An 18,121-nucleotide genomic window follows, 5' to 3' on the forward strand; every position below is an offset into this window, starting at 1 on the left:
ATTCTTTTGGCCTCACATCTCCTTTGATGCAAGAGATAGCACAATGGTGGGAAGAGTAGCTTAGAATTTGTACCCTTTCCCCTCAGTTTTGTTACACAGACTTCACAAGAAATGAAAAGCCTCTTGAGCTTGCTTCCAGCATTTAGGGATCATCTAGGTGGCATGCAGAAGCAAATGAAAAAAGTCTGAGAGTAAGAGACAGCTTTTCTGCATTTGTAATAGAAAACAGAACTGGCATTGGGAAGGTAATGAGACATATACAATTAATAATTCTCAGTTGACTTGGTGATGAAGCATCAATTAACAAGAGACACATCTACATATCCACTTTAAAATGATACAGAGTCCTGATTCAGGGGGAAAAAAGGATAAATTCCAATATTTTAGATGTAGGTTATATGGGAGGTGGGAGTGCATAGAGCTTAAAAAAAAAAAGAGAGAAAAAGAAAAAAAAAGTTCTGGCTATCCAGAATCCTCCTCTCCCTAAAGGAATAGCTAAAGTCTAAACACAATAAAAATTAAAATTCTAGGCTCATGCACATCTTATGTTATCACTTTCAACCATGAGTAACTCTGCTTAATATGTGTGAGTTAATCTTTCTCTTTTTACAGATAAGGATGTGTAATTTCTGAAATAGGGCAGGGACCTTGAAACCGTGAGTTGAACAAATGTATAAACTAATTAAGTTACAATTAGTGCTCTGAGGTTCAGAGTCTCAAAAATTATTGTCTATGTGGAAAAGTCACCTTCTATATAGTCAATTAAAAATAATTAGTTCCAACATGAAACTTTCATTGATAAATGAGTGGGAGAAGTCTTTTTGAAACTTTATGTTGAAGGTTGAATGTGTGACTTGCCAGGAATAATTATATGTCTGTAAAAGAAAAAGATTTTTATATTAATTGATTCCAAGATGGGTCCCAACCTAGTAAAACTGAAATGCTGTGGAGAATTAGACTGAACGTTAATACAAAATTTCGTTTTGTTTTGTTTACCAAAAGAAACCTTAAAGTTTTTGAGCCTCCATCTGGAAATTGGTAGCATGCCAAAATTAGATGTTATAATTTCTGTCCAAAGCTCCCATTCTATGAATTGGAAAAAATATAACCTCCTCAACTGAGAATAAATTTAGTCAATTAGGATTTGTCCCATACTTCCCTCTTATCCTCAAATTCCTAAGTCTCAATTTCTAGAAGTCTTGGAGTTAAATGACATAATATTAATAATTGGGGTGGAAAGCAAGATGAGGTTGGATCTTGTTCTGTATCTTTGTCTACACTGGTTATTATTATTCCATCCTGACATCTGCTGTGAAACTGTCATTATCCCTAATCTCTAGTCTAAGGTCCAAGACTCCTCATAATTGTCTGCTCAGCCTGTCCAACCCCATGGCTCTAGTGCCATATATTTAGCCCTCTTGGTTATAACAATTATTATAGATTGCTTCACTTACCTACAAAAGATGTGCTATTAGAGTAACATAACAAAAATTCTAATTTTATGTATATAGACCAAGGAATCACTGAGTGATAAGAATTTGTAAATTCTTTGTAAAATAGTTTCTAAATTTAAACTGTCTGATATAATTTCCCAGATAACATTTTTTTTTACAATTTGTAAAATAATATTCGAAAACTTTCTTGGATAATTAGAAGGCTGTAATAGATATGTGAAATTGTAAATTTAGAATAATGAGAGGTACAATGACTCAGAAAATGAAACTACTAATTAAATCAGTGTGTTATTGATGGAAAAATTGATAGAGATCAATGAAGAAATTGCCAGCCATGAATAAAAACAGTATATAGTTAATATTCTAACATACAATAAAGTATAAAAATTAGTGAGGAAAGTAAAAATTATTTAATAATATGTTAAAATATTTCAATGGTTTTTGGAAAAGAAATCTCATTTTACCTAAATCCCATATCAAGCACAACATACATTGCAAAATGAGTAAATTATTTAGATATAAAAGGTCAAAATATGAATAAAATATCTGAATGAGTATATTCTAATTCTAAAAATACAACAACATATACCATAAAACATTAATGGGCTTAGCTTATACATTCAATTTATTGGGGAGGGTTGCGTTTGAGGATGAGACTTATGATGTAGGAATGCAACGCCTTCCAGCGTATGAGCAGGTGTTAATGGAAGAGATGCACCAATTTGGCTCAAAAGATAAGGATTCTGGATGAGTGACAATTTAGTGAGGCATCTTGCTTTCTTACTGAGCTCCCCAAAAGTCTGTTAGTCTGCAGTTAATTAGCTCTGAGTTAGATTAGTAAGGGACCTACAGGCTGAACATGTAGACAATTTCATGCCTCTTTCAAGAACAGATATGTGGGTGCAAGGGAGACGCAAGAGGGAGGGGATGTGTATATGTATAGGTATAGCTGATTCACTTTGTTGTACAGCAGAAACTAACACACCATTGTAAAGCAATTATACTCCAATAAAGATGTTAAAAAAAAAAAGAATAGATATGTGAAAGGTTAGAATGCTGAAGGCACTTACTAAACTCTCATAACTAGTCATGGCAGAACCGTTGAAGTTTTTAAACCAGGTGCTGTAATTTGACAGCACTTTTTTTCCTCCCATTTGTGAGATGCTACATACAAACAATGATGAAGACATTTCAGGACAACTAGAGACCTGGGAACTAATTAAAATATTTTTTTAATGCTCATTTATTCTCTACTCAAAGCAATTCTATACCACATTTAGATATCATACATTGCTGTTTGTTTGGGTTTTTTTAACCACATTGTTTTTAACTCTTTGTGTGAGTTCTCTCTCTTCTTTTGGGGGCAAACTGTTGAAAATTTTGGTCTGCCTAAACACATTTTTGTGGAGAGATGCACACAAAGGATTTTGTTACAATGAGCTAGTGGTCTTAATATTATACTAACTTCTGCAACACTTTAAAAAAGGATGTTTGGTAAGCATCTTTGAACAAGCTTTGAGATACAGATTTTTAAATCCATTGCATGTTTAAGCTAGGGAGAATAATATCACCAAATGAAAGGACATGAGAGAGGAGAATGATACGATTTATGCGGTATTTATCCAAATGTGGTCCGTGAAACGTCCACGTTAAAATCATCTTGGTGCTTGTAAAAATGCTGCTCCTGGTGTGGGGGGCAATCTACTAAATCAGAAACTGTTAGGTCCAGGACACTACATTTTTAAACATTCTTCATTTGTTCTTCGTACACTAAAATATGAGAAGCACTCAGTTATAGGATTGATAAAGGAGGAAGAGCCTGAGATGAGGAACTTAAAAGAAGTGGTCAGAAGATTGGGAGAAAGACTAGAAGTAATTTAGAAGAGAATCACTTCGTTTGTTGAATCAAGAAATCAAAGATACTAAAAATAAAGAAAATAATTCAATAATGGTCTTGTTTTGATATACTGAAATTTATAAAAAGTTAAACACTGTTGAAAGAATAGGAAATTGGGTTGAAAGCATACAATATCTATTCAGAGATAGAATGTCCAACTTCCAGTCATGTTCTAATGTGGAAAATTATGCATATATAGTGGGAATAAAAGGAAAATAACTATCATAAGCAATTCAGGGAAACTTAGTTAATAGTGGTGTTAAAAATGATTAAAGAAGACAATTTAAGTGATAGAAACAAACTTTAACCCTTCATGAAGGAAACAGTCTCCATTCAGAGAAGTGTAAAAGGAGGGCAGGAGGCTTTTACAGGATAAAGAATAAAGAACAAGGAAGAGAAAAATAGAAAATATATGATTGGCTGGGGCCATATAGTCAACCTGGACTGGAATAAGAAAGCCCAGAGTTGGCCTGGCATTTGAGGATTAGCTGACTGGATATACCAAGTTTCTGGTCAAGTGGAACATTTACAAGAAAGTTATCCAAGTCTCAGTTTGTTGACGTGACACCCCAGGCAAAAGTGGTTCCATCTTGGGCCTAGAAAGTTATTTCAATAGTGCTCAACCTGTCTTGAATAATCATAGCACATTGTAGTAAATTATGAAACAACTGACCACAAACAAAGAGGTATAGATAAATTCAGTGGTGAACGGGAACCTTCTTCCATAGCCTCTCAAAAGCCAAATGTGTATCTCTTAGCTTGAAATAAACTTAGTACAGCCATATACACCATAGAAATAGGAAAATGCTAGAAGTCAGCTATCCCCTACCACCATCACACCTGAGATGTCAAACATCAGTACCAAAAGATGCAGAGAAATGAAAAGAAATTCAGAGAACAATCCTTGGAGCTCTGAACAAGCCAGAGAGATTTTCCTTGGGAGAGGAAACAAATATTAAAGAAATAAATATATATAAGTTTAGCCAAGTGAAGCTTAAGGGGAAATACAATAATTATCTGGAAGTATAAGGAAAAGTTAAACATCATTGAAAAAGAAGATCATAGCATGGTTCCAGGAGTAAGAAAAGGACTAAAGTAATTAATTATAGTGTAATTCCCCAAAACTTACTAAAAGGGAAATATTTTTGCAATGTAAAAAATTATTAAAAGCCTACAGTTGGGGCTTCCCTGGTGGCGCAGTGGTTGAGAATCTGCCTGCCAATGCAGGGGACACGGGTTCGAGCTCTGGTCTGGGAAGATCCCACATGCCGCGGAGCAACTGGGCCCGTGAGCCACAATTGCTGAGCCTGCGCGCCTGGAGCCTGTGCTCCGCAAAGGGAGAGGCCGCGATAGTGAGAGGCCCGTGCACCGCGATGAAGAGTGGCCCCCACTTGCCGCAACTAGAGAAAGCCCTCGCACAGACACGAAGACCCAACACAGCCATAAATAAATAAGTAAATAAATAAATAATGCAGTAATTAAAAAAAAAAAAAGGTATTGGATTAAAAAAAAAAAGCCTACAGTTGCAATAATTTCTATGGGTATTTAAAAATTTCAGAAATGTTTGCATGTTAAAAAATAATTTTTTTAATCCAACAAAGAAACTAGAATTGGCAAAATGTGTGTAGAAAAACTATTTTTCTATTCTTTTAGTATTGTGACCATCATTATTGTTACTAGTTGACAAAATCTAAGTTATTTTTCTGTAACAAGATAGATATTTACACTCATGTTAATTAATACATATATGAGATGATAATAAATTGAAACCTAAAATAACTTGAAATAAATCGATAATAGAGGGATGTAGACACTGTATATTCTGTTTAAATGTAGAATTTTCAACTATTTTTAATGCATGAGCTTTTCAGTATGAAAGTTATAGTAAGATATTAAAAAATTACAAAGGAAAAAGAAAAAAGAAAGTACATTTCCACAGCTATAATTACAAAAGAAAAACTAATTACTGGAATACTTTCACCCTAAAGTTTCATGTGTCTAGTAGCTTTAATTGAATGATCCCCAAACATTCTCACTTCTTAGAAGGCGCATATAATTTTAAAACACAGAAAAAATCCCATTTCAGGTTTAGTAAGGCCTATTTTGTATTCATTCTCATGCTTGAATTGCTATGACTATGACAAAGGAATAGATATATTCACAGCTGAATGAAATTTCTTTATAATGTTTTCCATGGACTGAGCTATTTCTTAGAACAATTGGGAGTCATTATGCAGCTATACACAGAGGTTTTATAGACCTTTTGTTGAAACTTTTAAAATGTAATGTTATATAGGGGAGTATAATATGCCAATTTTTTTCTGATAAAATTTCTTTGCATTTTAATATTGTATAAGTATTATGCCTAACTTGGCTACCTCACACTCAAGGCCATCATTTCTAAATAACTCAGACTTTAAATAAAAGGTCACAGAACAATGAACTTAAGAGTTTCTAATCAGTTCAGTCTGAGGAGTATATCTATTTTACTTGTAGTATATCTACAAGTTCTAGTATTATTATATTTCATAAGATGGCCTTTATTTAAGACTTTGTTGTCCTTTCATTCTTTTCAGTAATAACTGGTTTCAGTGAAGAATGTATTATGGTATATTATTAACCCATTTACTCTTGGACTTTCCTCCCACTTCTCTTTCATTCTGCCTTTTTAAGCTGTCAGTCCATTGTATTCAATGGAGCATCAGAAAATACCAGGTTCTTTCAGCAGCACAGCAGGTGTGTATTTATGAAGCATGTCTGATATATTCAGCAACAGTCAACAGATTAATGTCACTGCTCAAAATCCTTGTTAGGCGAAAAGGGGAAACAGTGATATAAAAATAAAAGTACTGTTTCTTTCATGCATTTAAAGAAAATTTTAGACAACATGATGAAATAGTATCTCCAGACTCCTTAATGACAGCAGATACTGGCTTTTTCATCCTAATTCCTAGACCCCTTTTGACTTTAAACAAATTAATCACTTGTTCATTTTCCTTAAATCAACTGGACTATGGATAATGGCAAAAATGAAGGGAAATAAAAGATTTAAAAGATTCAAAAGTTCATTGTGTCAGTCTATTTATATGACCTTTAATTATTCTGAAATAAGTTACAAAATTGACTACTTCCTTTTCCTTGCTTCATTCATTAAAATAATAATAATAATTAATAATAATATTCAGGAAAAATAATATCCAGGTAATGTGTAGGATAAACTCTTAGCTATTTTCCAGTTTTTCTTCCCTTATTTTCCCATCTCTCAGAGTAATAATTTTTTGTTTTATTTTGTTTTTAATTTTTTGTTTTTCTGGTGTTTCTGGATTTTGGTTTTTTAAGCTTGGCATTCTGCTTCCCAGGATAAAGATTACATTTCCCAAACTCCCTTTCAGCTTTGTGTGGCCTTGTGACTAATTTTTTTCTAATGGAATTTGAGCAGAAGTTGCAGATTAGCTTCTAGAAACCCTTTCTCAAAGGAAGTTTCATATGTGCTCTTTACCTATAATTTTCTGTCTCGACCTCCAATAAACTACCTGTAATGTGCAGGCTCTTACCTTACACAATAAGATCAAAAAGGCATAGTGTGTACAGGTAAATAAATGGGTAGAAGATAGTGGAAGCCAATTTCTTACTCTCATAGATGGAAGTTACAGAAAAGCAAGAAAGGAAGGTTAGAATAAACCATGTGGTACTGGATTGGAGTCAGAGACACGAGAATAAACTCATGTTTAGCTAATATATAAATATGTGTGTGTGTACACACACAGAGAGAACAGATAAAGAAATAATTATAAATATCTGTGTATACATGGGCTAGTATATATTCAAATTACCTAGTTCTATCTATTGAGAGAGCCTAGAAATAGAAACACCTCAGAAGCAACAAGCACACCTAGCATTCAGATTTTGGTTTCTAATTATCATTTCCATTAAAGGAACTAGGGCTTATTGGAAAAATGACTTACTCTAGACTGGGGACAGGGAAAATATAAGGTGATTCTGGAGTGCCTTTAAGTATCAGAATGTAAGGTAATGTCCTCAAAAAAACAGAAGGATGGTGACATGTCATAGAAAAACTGAAGTCAAACTTAAATAGCTCCCAGACGTCAAAACTGGAATAATTTGAGCCACAAAATTAATAATATAGTATTGGATTATAACCCAGAGTATAAAATAAATATCAATAAGCCATAGTAATATAAATAAGTGATTAAATGGAAGAGATAAATCTTCCTTGCTTCCTTACAAACTTCCATTTAATATATGTAGTGTCTCCCCATTCCAGGAGGTGGAGTTTAATCCCTTCCCTCTTAAAGGTACACTGGACCTAGTAATGTGATAAAAAAGAATAGAGTATAGAAAGAAAAGCAAAGTAAATTTAGAGTAGAGAAACCTGGCAAACACTACTTTAACCAAGTGATGGTTAATATCACCAATAATGTCATCTGCCCAGTCATATGATGTGATGAGAAAAGCACTCTGCCTCTGTAATATTCTTGCCAAGAAACAACCCCAGTCTAACCATGAAAAAAATCAAATAAACACAGACTGGGAGACAGTCTACAGGATACCTGGCCAGTATGCCTCAAGACTATCAAGGTCATGGAAAAGTAGGAAAGACTGATAAAGTGTCACAAACCAGAGGAGACTTCAAAGGCATGAGACATAAATGCCATGTGGTACCCTGAATTGGATCCTGGAACAGAAAAATATATCAATAGAAAAACAAGTAAATTCAAAGGAAGTCAGGGTTTTAATTAATAGTAATGCACCAGTGTTGGTTTCTTACATTGTATTGTAATATGTTAACGGGGGGAAAGTTGATGAGGGATATACATTAGCTTTTTGTATTATGTTTGTAACTTTTACCTAACATCTAAACTTATTCCAAAATTGAGTTTATTTAAAAAGTATGGTGGAACAAAAAGAAGCCTAGATATAACACCATGGAATGCCTTATAGCCCTGACCCCTGACATTGAATTCTACATAAGAGAAATAAACTTATAATTTGTATAAACGACTGCTACTGTGGGTTTTCTATTATTCAAGGCCAAACTCAAGTGCATACACATATAGTAAACAAGCATGAAAATTACAAAAGTAATTAAATGATTTATGCAAATATAATGTGTTCTAGTTTTTAACCATTATTTTTAGTGTCCCATTGAACCCTACTTTCATTCTCTAACAGTCAAGAGCTTTCTGTAATTAACTTTGTTAATTCTCATTCACATGTTCAAAAAACTAATAAGCTATGACTACATATCAAATGCCTCTATATTTATAAAGGAAACTTGAAACATGAGAGCTTGGAAAGCTGAAGCTCTTATTCTCTTAGAATAACATTTACAAAATTAAATCTTAAATGATGCAGAATACTGTAGTAGATTGATTTAATTTATGGTCCCAGTTAATGGCCTTCCTGTCTCCATACCCTGTGCTTTGTAACTTCATAAGCTCCTCCTTTCAAGAGGTGGAGTTTTGGTTATTTTTTTTCCTACCACCCCTTGAATCTGAGTTGGGCTTACTACTTACTTCGGCTAACAGAAATCAGCAGAAGTGAAGGTGTGCCACTTCTGAGCACAGGCTTCAAAGACTTTGTGTCTCCACTGGATCCCTGTCTCACCCATTAAACTAAGTCTGTACTAGCCCACAGGAGGATTAGAGAATATATGGAGGAAAGCTGAAGTCCCAACATACAAACCCCAGAAGGAGAGCTAATACTAGCTGATACAGAAGTGAGCCCAGCCAAGATCAGCAGAGCCTGGCCTACCTCAGGAGAACTGCCTAGTCAACTAATAGGGGAGTGAGAAGTAATAAATTGTTTTAAGTCATTATGTTTTGCAGTGGTTTATATAACCCAATGATAACTTACTGATGTAAGGGTCTATTTTTGAATGTTTCCTGCATGTAAATTTCTTCTCCAAATGGTCTACCCCCAAAGCAGCCTAAGTCTAAAAACCACATACAGAAATTAAAAGCAGCCATAACATCAAAGTAACTATAGCAATGTGAAGAGATCTATAGATCAGAACATTTTAAAAGTTCTACCTTTGCCCCCTCTCCACCAAACTCAAGTACCACAAGGGACCACTCACCTCAAACTCCAACCCAGCTCCAGTCTACAAACTTATCCTCATCTTTTACTCCTACAAATTCTGCCTTATAAATTCCATAACAAGTCTGTCAAACTAGGACTCTCCTCTGAGGTCAGGAAGGGGGAAATTAAAAGAAAGAAAATAATTCTAAAAGTTCTTTTGCAAACAAAGAAAAGAGAAAAGTTGGGGGCATTTATGTATTAAAAGTTTTCTTATTACAACCTAAATGCAGTTGAATGCAAAAATTATATTCCTTATTAAAAGGAAAAATGAATTTCTACTGTAAAAGACAAATGTTTGCCTATCCATATCTCCAATACAGACACTTTGCCTTCTTGGGTCAATTTTGACTAAACTAAGCAACTAACTCATGTTTATTCCCCAAATTAACTAAGTATCATTTAGAATTAACAATCTATAAATTTGCCTTATTTAAGGTGACTATTTTAGGTACTAAAAGAAGGGAACATAATAGCACATTCAGGAAAAATAAAAATGCTAGGTTCTCTTCTTGGTAGACCTTATACTCTCTTTCTCTATTCTTTCCTTACAAAGACTTTCTGCTTAGTGTAGTAAAATCTTGTAGGTATATTTGTTATTACCCCAATACTCCAATACTCCCAAGTTTATTTTTTTCTTTTTTTAAGACATGCTGTCCACAGTATTCTCATATTTAATTGTAGTTTTGAATGTTTTAAAATTATTATTAGTATTATTAAAATCTCAGGGAACTTTCTTTTAGAGCTGGCGTAACAATGACACGCTGTTTCTGTTTTTGACCATCCTTTTTAAAAATTCTTACTTCATTACTGTACAGTGAAAGAAAATAAATTTTTAAAAAAAATTTGTAAAACAGTGATACAGAAAAACACAAAACAAATGTATAGTTTAATGAGATATTATGAGGCGAATGCACTTGTAATCATCACCCAAGTTAAGATATACAACTTGGCCAGCTACCCCAGGAACTCTTCTATGTGCCTTGTTTCCATCTCAACTCTACCTCTCCACAAAGTAAACACTACTCTTGACTTCTGTAGGAATCGTTTTCTTGTGCTTCTTATGTTTTACAATACACGCGTGCATCCCTAGACACTGTGATTTAGTCTGGTCCATTTTTTAAAAATGTCTTTTAAGTAGCTTTTAGTTTATAAATTTCCCCTTTATCCCATTTTATTACTTATAAGTTAGCCTTTAAAGATCTTGTAGATTTTCCCACGTTATAGGTTTTGCTGATTTCATAGTTGTGATACAATTCAACATGTATCTTTGTCCTCTATATTTTCTGCAAATTGGCTGCTGGACTCAGAATTTTGATAAGAATCACATTCTGTCCAATAGTCAAGCCTACGGGTGATGGTGTGTTTTTTTATTAGGAAGCACAAAGTATCCGGTTGTTTTGTGTGTGTGTGTGTGTGTGTGTGTGATGTTAGTAACTGTTGATGTTAAGACCCAGAGCCATTAATTAATTACGTACAGAAAATGGTGATAATCCTAATTCTATACAGAATACTGAATATATAATCATTCTACACTGAAGCTCCCACATTTCCAACTAAAATCCAGGACTATATAATTTCTGTGTAATGTTTTCTGCATTATATCTTTATCAAGGATCCAGAGGATAAGCATATTAGATTTTATCATAATTGACCATTTACTTTATCTCAAATTATACATAGAATAACAATAATAATACTACTACCACCAAAATATTTACTGAGAACAGTTAAAATTTTTCTTTTTCTTTTGTTGTTCCTAAACTCCCTCTACTTTATACTTGTACTGTCTCTACATTGTTTGAATATACAGCAATTGCACACTATGTATCTTATTCTGTCCTTTTAGTCCCCATTTAATCTTAGTTGTACAAGTAATAATATGTTTTATGCTCACACAATCCTTTATGCTGTCTCTAGTCATTTGGTTGTTTAAAACTCATTCAGTAATGGAGTCTTAGAAAGGTCTCATGGTAACAATATTTCCTAAATTAAGATAAGAGTTTGTCTGTGACCTTTATACTTGAAAGTAATTTCTATTATATATTAACTCTTTGGTGAACATTTTTTTTACTGAATATCTTAAATATGGTACTCCATTTTGATCTGTAATGAAGCACTGCTGTCAGAGTCTAATGATAATCTAATTTTCTTTTGTTTATAATTCACTTGCTACTCTTGCCTAAATAACCAAAGAAGTTTTTTCTTTTATTCTATAAAGGTCAGGAATTTTATTAAAATAGGTATTGAAATAGGTTATTCTAGGTCAATATTCTTATATTAAGCATGTGGTATGCCCTTTTATTATGTAGCGTCAAAAGTTTTTTTTTTTTTTTTTTTTCGTAATGTTTATTTCAGGGATGTTTCCTCCAGTTATATTTTTTAGTATTTGTTCTGTTTCCTTACTCTGGTTTTCTTCTTCAGGGAGTTTTTAGATCTGTAAAGTGGATCTTCTTTATTTATTCAATATTTATTATTTCATTTCTGGTAGTTTTATAAATGTTCCTCCTTTTACAGTACTTCTTTTCAAGCAGTATCTGTTTTCTTAATTTGTTACTGTATTTTTTCTAGTTTATTCTTAATTTCTGAAAATGATATTTTTCATTTATATCATTCTTTAATAAGTTTTATCATCTCAATTTTTGGTTTTTCTAATTCTGATGTGTATTGTTCTTTTACATCTTGTATCATTTTCTTTATAGATTTAAGTTCATTTTAAAATAGAAGTCCTGCTCCATGAGCATCTTATCCTAAGGCATCTAAGGCATCTGCTCCTTGAGCATCTTATTCCATTCATTGTCTGTAGGAAGCTTATTCTACTCATTCCCCTTTTTCTTACACTAACATTGAATGGGTTTTAAACTTGATAATTATCTGCTGCTAATGTTTAATATAAATTGGTTTTCCTGAACTTTTAGAAAAAGGCAAGGATCAATGGCCTTTTCTGATTTCACAGAATTCCTTCTTTGTGTAGGGTACATAAATAAGGCAAATGACTCTTCGAAATTTTTTTTTTTTTGCTCATAACACCTCCCCCACTCTTATGTGGATCTTCTCTTTTTTTCTCAGTTATCCCAATACTCTTTTCTCAGTTATCTCAATACTGCTCTATTTTTAATCCATTCAAGATACAAATCATTGTTAAAAGAAATTAAAGACCTAAATAACTGGAGAAACATTCTGTGTTCACAGATCAGAAGACTTAACATTCTTAATATGGTGATGCTCCCCAACGTGTTCTACAGACTCAATGCAATCCCTATCAGAAGCTCAGCTGACTTTGTAGAAATTGACATGTTGATTCTAAAATTCATAGGGAATTGCAAGGGACTGAGAGTAGCCAAAACAATCTTGAAAAAGAAGAACAAAGTAGGAGGACTCACATATCCTGATTTCAAAAGCTAAGACAAAGCAACAAAATCAAGACAGTGTGGTGCTGGCACAAGGATAGACATATAGATCAATGGAATAGAACTGATAGTCAAAAAATAAACTCATACATAAATGGTCAACTGATTTTTGACAAGGGTAGCAAGTGTTGAGACAACATGCAAAACAATGAAGTTGGACTCTGAACTCACACCATACACAAAAATTAACTCAAAATGGTCAGAGACCTAAACATAAGAACTAAAACTATAAAACTGTTAGAAGAAAACATAGGGGTAAACCATCATGATCTGGGATTTGGAAAAGGATTCTTAGATATGACACTAAAGGCATGAGTGATAAAGGGAAAAAAAAAAATTGGACTTCACCAAAGTCAAAAACCTTTTTGCTCCAAAGGACACCATTTACAAAAGTGAAAATATGACCCATAGAATTAGAGAAAATATTTGCAATATATATATCTGATAAGGGGCATGTACTCACAATATATATAGGACTCATATAACTCAATAATAAAAAGACAAGTGAACTAATTTAAAATGGGCAAACAATTCAAACAGACATTTCTCCAAAATATGCAAATAACCAGTAAGCACATGAAAAGATGTTCAACATAATTAGTTATTAAAGAAATGTCAATCAAAAACACAATGAAATACACTTCACAGACATTAGAATGACTGGTATCAAAGTCAGATAATAACAAGCATTGGCTAGTAGAAATGTAAACAATGCAGCCATCTTGGAAAATAGCCTGGCAATTCCTCACACAATTAAACATAGAGATACCTTATGACCCAGCCATCCCACTCCTCAGTATATACTCAAAAGAAAAGAAAATATATGTCTACACAAAAATGTGTGCGCAAATATATATAGCAGCATGATTTATAATACCCTAAAAATGAAAACAACCCAAATGGCAATCAACTGATGAATGGATAAACAAAATGTGGAATATCCATACAATGGAATATAATCTGAGTGTAAAAACGGAATGAAGTAGTGATACATACCACAACATGAATGAAAACATTATACTAAGTAAAAAAGACCAGTCACAAAAGATTGCATATTATAAAACTCCATTCATATGAAATGTCCAGAATAGGGAAATCTATAGACAGAAATAAAATCAGTGTTTTCCTAGGGCTTGGTGGAAACTGATAGCTAAGGGGTATGTGTTTTCATTTTTAGATGGTGAAAATGTTCTAAAACTGACTGTGGTAATGATTGCACATATCTTGAATATACTAAAATCCATTTAATTGTACACTTTAAATGGTCAAATAATAGTGTATGTGAACTATATTTCAATAGAGCTACTAAAAAGTAAGTATTGATAAGTTTTTTTAAGTACACTCCTAAGAGAAGTGTTTGAAAGTTTTAGTTGATTCTACTTGGTATTTTTTACATTTTTTTCTTTCTCATACATGCCTGGTGACTGTGCAGTATTATTATATTGTGGTCTAAATTTGCTTTTCTCTGATGGCAAATAAAATGAGCAGCTTTTATATGTTAAATGTAATTTTGATATCCTCCTTCGTGAAGTGCCTGTTTAAAATATTTTACCCATTATTTTATTATTTTTCTCTGCTTTTTTCTTACAGATTCATATAACTTCTTTATATATTCTGGAATCAAGTCCTTTGTTTGAAATATGTACTACCAATATCTGTTCCCATTCTGTTGCTTCTTTTTATATTGCTTTAGTAATATATTTTAATAAACAAAAGTTATTAATTTTAATACAGTCCACTTTACAATTTAGTCTTTTATGGTTAATGCTGTTAGTATCTTATTTAAGAAAACTTTGCCAAGGGCCAAAGTTGTGAAAATATTCTCTTATGTTTTCTCATTGAAACATTAATATTTTTGTCTTTCATATTTACATGCCAAGTATGTATGGTTTAAAATAATTTTCAACATTTTTTCTTTTTCCATGTGGATAGCCAGTTAATCTAGCATTATTTATGGAAAAAAGTTTATCTTTTCCTCATTACATTGCTTTGTCACCTTTATCACAAATCATATATGCATAAATCAATCTTCTGGCTTATATATTTTGGACTTGCAAGAAATGTGTGTTTTCCAGTTGTTGGATGTAGTACCATGCTACAAATATTAATTAGGACAAGGTTGATAATATTGTTCAGATTATGTCTATGCATTTTTAAAAAACTCTATGTTCTACCAATTTCTGAGAAAATAATGTTAAAATCTTTAGCTGTGAACTTTGGAATTGTCTATTTTTCCATTTATTTTTGACAATTTTTGCTTTGTGTAATTTGATGCTATTTATTTCTCAAATGTATGTGTAAAACAAATAATGAATGAATTAATTGAGCCTAGCGTTTTCTTCATAGCAAAGTAATTTCAATATAATTTTTTAAATGAATATGACTATTTCCATTTTCTATTTATTTCTTTTCTTCCTGAGTCATTTTTTGTAAGTTGTGTATTTGAAGATGATTGTCTGCTTTATATAAATTGGCAAATTAATTGGCATGAATTATTTTTAATTTCCTCTTATGGTCTTTTTATTATCTTTAAGATGTGTAGTGATATTCCTTTTTCCTTTATGACACTGGAAATTTCTTATTGATTTTCAGCCTGTTTTCTTTACTTAAATATATATTAAAGCCTCAAAATTCTCTACAGAATCCTGTGGCTTTGGCTGAATCTTACAAGTTTTAACAGTACACATTTAATTGTAGTTCATATTTTAACTACTTCCCAATTTATATTTTGGTTTTTCTTTGATTTTTAGTTGTTTAGGAGTATATTGCATAACTTGGTAGCTCTGGGGACTCTCTAGCTTATTTTGATGTGATAATATGCTTTGAATTACTTCAATCCATTGAAATTGGTTGAGGCTTATTTTATGAACCACCATGTGGTCAATCTTGATGACTTTCCAAGTGCATTCTCAGAAAAGAATGCATTTTCTGTCATTGTTTTGTGCAATGTTCTATATACTCCAATCAGAACGAGTTCATTGAATTACATCATCCCTTTGTCCTTTTGTATCCTTACTGATGTTTGTTTTAGTTGTTGTTCTGTTTCTTCTATCAGCTACTGAGAGGCACATTAAAATCTCAGACTGTGAATGCTGGTAACTAATCCATTTAGTTCTATAAAATTTTGATTTATATATTTTGAAGCTCTGCTATAGGGTGCATGCAGAATCAATTTATTAAATCAATTTATCTTTCTCATGGTTTGATCCCTTCATCTTTCTGAAATGTTCCTCCCTAGGTCTAGTGATGCTTTTTGTCTAGAAGTTTGGAGGTGAGCAATAACATTTGGGTTGGATTTTTAATGATGTAAAGGCAATTAAAAGTGTGCTCTCAAGAAGGGGGTGGGTTGCAAAACTAGGATCACTGTATGAAGCCAGGGACTGGCTTAGGATTCTACCATTTTGGAAGGAGGCCTGAAGCTATGGCCTATAAAAAATTGTGAGCTTGGACAAGTAAGAAGTAACAGAGTCTCAGGACCAAGAAATGTGCCAAGCCATCTCCCATGCTCTGATTTGATTTGCTTAAAAACTCTGACTCTTGAACTAACAATTGTCACTATAACCTGGTTCTTGAATAGGAAGCTAGTCCAGTTATGTCAACTGCAAAACTGTTTAATAGAAAAACTGCACAGAAGGAGAAAGAGAAAGAGAGAGGAGAGAGAGAGAGAGAGAGGCAGAGAGTGAGAAACAGAGAAAGAGAATGAGAGAGAGAGAGAGAGAGAGAAGAATCAGTTAAAAGAAGTATGAAATATAAAATTCAATAGCACATGAAGAGATACAATACCTCAAAAAACAGCTAACAACAGGGACTTCCCTGGTGGTCCAGTGGCTAAGACTCCACCCTCCCAATGCAGGGGACCCATGTTCAATCCCTGGTCAGGGAATTAGATCTCACATGCCACAACTAAAGACCCCACATGCTGCAACTAAAGATCCTGCATGCCACAACTAAAGATCCCACATGCTGCAATGAAGATCCCGTGTGCCACAACTAAAATAAATAAATACTAAAAACATATAGCTAACAACAAAATCAGAAACAAATTCTCTCCAGATCCAGTTAATTTATAAAGCAGATGAACAAATACTAATTTTAAATTAGTATGCTTTTTCTATGTTCAAAAATTTAAATTAAGGTATAACTTACATTTAACAATATGAACTAAAAATAGAAGTAAAACAAGCAAAAATCTGAGTGTGGTAAAGCCAATTAAAATGTTAAATATAGAGAATAATTTTTTTTTAAGATGCAATATATGATATACACCCATAAGTAGACCTAGGCAGGGAGAGAATTAATGAATTGGAAGTTAATATTGAGACAGCATGTAAAATGTTGCAGAGAGGCACGAAAACAACAACAACAAAACAATACTAAACATGAAAGGCAGTTAAGGCATGTGGAGGTTGAGAGGATATTTTATGATAAAATTACTTTTTATATGTTTTTCCCAACTCCCTATTTTTTGTGTGTGTTTCTTGTCACTTAGCTACCTTAGCTTCTAGGAAACTAAGATATCACATGGATGAAAAGTCATCTTTCTGTGTTTCTGTAAGAATCAAATATCACCCAAATTCATGTTATTTGTGTTACAGAAACATCTCTGAAAAAAACTACAAATGTGGCCAAAATCGTTGAAAAGTAAGTAAAGCTTACTTTCATGCCTTTGATCACACCATTTCAGACTCTATCTTTCCACTACTAAACTATCTCAATTCTTAGGAATTTTAGTCGGACCTCCTGTGTTCCACCAACATGGAACCACAACAAAGCCATCATTTTCTTGGCAAAACTGTGAACATTTCCAAGCTGTATTCCTTCCCCATATGAAATGTACTCCATAACCTCAGTAGTGTGATTTGTATTAGATCATGATTAGTTTGACAACCTAGACTATTTTAAGGAGTTAGCAAAGAATAGTTGATAAGGTTTTACCTTTCCCTGTAGTTATTAGGTATCACTTTTTTTTTTTTTATATAAATTTATTTTATTTATTTTTGGCTGCGTTGGGTCTTCGTTGCTGTGCGCGGGCTTTCTTTTTAGTTGCAGTGAGCGGGGGCTACTCTTCATCACAGCGCGCGGGGCTCTCACTATTGTGGCCTCTCCCGTTGCAGAGCACAGGCTCCAGACGCGCAGGCTCAGTAGTTGTGGCGCACAGGCCTAGTCGCTCCGTGGCATGTGGGATCTTCCCGGACCAGGGCTCGAACCCGTGTCCCCTGCATTGGCAGGCAGACCCTCAACCACTGCGCCACCAGGGAAGC

The sequence above is a fragment of the Balaenoptera musculus genome, chromosome 10 (assembly GCF_009873245.2).
Source record: "Balaenoptera musculus isolate JJ_BM4_2016_0621 chromosome 10, mBalMus1.pri.v3, whole genome shotgun sequence".
Classification (NCBI taxonomy): Eukaryota; Metazoa; Chordata; class Mammalia; order Artiodactyla; family Balaenopteridae; genus Balaenoptera; species Balaenoptera musculus.